The sequence below is a fragment of the Petaurus breviceps genome, unplaced genomic scaffold (genome assembly GCF_028583685.1).
Source record: "Petaurus breviceps papuanus isolate PSGF00001 unplaced genomic scaffold, PetGlider_PUasm1.0 225, whole genome shotgun sequence".
In the NCBI taxonomy this organism is placed as follows: domain Eukaryota; kingdom Metazoa; phylum Chordata; class Mammalia; order Diprotodontia; family Petauridae; genus Petaurus; species Petaurus breviceps.
In genome coordinates, this window is record NW_027185889.1 from 14393593 (window position 1) to 14395781 (window position 2189).

General features: G+C 49.5%; 1 pseudogene; it reads right to left on the reverse strand.

The window, feature by feature from the left end:
* Window positions 1–530: 530 nt before the first annotated feature.
* Window positions 531–1799, reverse strand: LOC138166631 (large ribosomal subunit protein uL3 pseudogene; annotated as a pseudogene).
* Between the last annotated feature and the right edge of the window lie 390 nt (window positions 1800–2189).

Genomic DNA, 2189 nt, shown 5'->3' on the forward strand with positions numbered 1-2189 from the left:
CGAATTTCCTCAGGGAGTTATATGTCTCTGTCAGCAGGTCCTGTCAGAGTAATGAGCCTTGTGAATGTAACCAGTGACTGGCACCACCATTCCATGTTCCTTCTCTAAAAAACATTGACATCCTCAGGGCCTTGGGCTCTGGAAGCAGTTTAGATACTGTGACAGCAGATTCAAGTGTCAAAATGAAAAGCTCTGAGGCAACCACAGAATAATTAGGAGGCACAACTCAATATCCTGGTGTCTTAGATTGAATTATAGCAGGTCCAGAAGGCAGGCAATGGGGTTTCCTTGGGGGCCTCCTTGGGGATGGGGATGGGGGTGGGGGAAGGTGAGGTCCTAGGGGACTCTGCTGAGGATTGATAGGCTTCTCATCAGCCCCCCAGCTCTTACTGTCAGCCACAGTCAGGCCCTTTACTTTTTACATATTTTACATCAACTTGTATGGGTAGCTGTTGTCTCTTCATTGGAATGTAAACTCCTCCAGGGCAAGCAGGCACTGTTTAATTTTTTTTTTTAATTTTGAAAAATTTATTACGAATCCACCAGCTCCACGTTGATCTGCAAAAACTAGGCAGCTTCTTCTTTCGCGACACGTTCTTTTTTGAGTGGTCCCATGAAAGCTTTCTTCTCCTCCATGGTCTGGAACCGACAGTGACCAAATTTGGAGGTGGTGTCGATGAACTTCAGGTCGGTCTTCTCCAGGGCGTGGCGTTTGGTCTGTACCAGCAGAGACTTCCGCAGGCTGAGGACGTGCTTCTTGGTCCCAACGACACAGCCTTTCAGCATGACAAAGTCATTGGTCACTTCACCGTAGTGGACGAAGCCTCCCAGAGGGTTGGTGCTCTTGTCAGACAGATCATAATCGGTGGATGCGTTGTTTTTGATCAGCTTGCCATCCTTGATCTGGTAGCCCTGGCCAATTTTGTAGATCTTCTTGTTGATCTCCGTGCAATGGTGGTAGCCCTTCTGACCAGCTCGAGCCACAGAGAAGGCCACGCGGGCAGGATGCCAAGCTCCAATACACACCACCTTAGGCAGGCCTCAGTGAGTTTTTCAGGGCAGTTTCTTTGTGTGCCAGAGGCTGGTGACACCTTTGTAGCCTTTCCCCTTGGTCACTCCAATGCCGTCAATCATCTTGTCCTGCCCAAACATGGTGGACACAGGCACCTGCTGTTTCAGCTTCTCCCAGGCCCAGTCCAGCTTCTCAGCCATGCTGCCGCCATTCACCTGGATCTCCATCAGGTGGGACTTCTTCTGCCTCAGAGGAAGCAGGCGCATCTGGGTGTGGGCAATGACGCGGATCACCTGGCAGTACTTCTTCATGCTGCTGAAGTCTTTCTCCAGCTGCTTTTAGCCGTCATCATCCTGCCACTTCTTGCAGTACTTGGTGAAGGCCTTCTTCTTGGACTTAGGTCAGTTCTTATAGAATCACCTCTTATACTCTGCGCAGGCCGGGGGTGGGGGGTGTCCTACACGTAGCCCACAATGCCTACAATGACCATGGGGGGGGGAGGCGTCTCCACGATGGTCATGGCCTGTACGACTTCCTTCTTGTTGACCTTTGAGCCAGGCCTGTCCACCTCCCGCACGATGTGGGTCATGCCGGCCTTATAGCCCAGGAAGGCTGTCAGGTGGATGGGCTTGGTGGGGTCATCTTTGGGGAAGCTCTTCACCTTTCCCCGGTGCCTGCTGCTTCTCTTTCGAGGCAGGAAGCCCAGCGACCCATGCCTGGGAGCTGAGAACTTCCTGTGGGACATGCTGCCGCTGTTGCACCTGCACCTGCCGCCGAGGCGGGTTGGAAGAGAGGCACTGTTTAATTTTTTTATCTTTGGATCCTCTGGATCTCACACAAAGCAGGCACTTAATGAATGTTTACTTGTTTTACATCAATGGAACCAGTATTTATACCCAAATGATCCTTCCTTTCCATGAACCAGTAAATTACAAGAAGAAAATGACAAGATGAATGGCTATCATACTTATAGGCAGCTGAGTTTACCTGATTTCCGGGAATGCATTTTTATACTGTGGGAAATGGGGAGTTGTTTGAGTTTTTGCATAGGAAATTTCTGTTGGGTCCAAACGAAAATGTACCAATGTCTTTGTTTTAAAGAAATAAAAAAACCTGATTTTTTTTAAAACGTCCCATGCAGAGCAAGGCATTCAACCTCTGTCTGCCTCCATTTCCT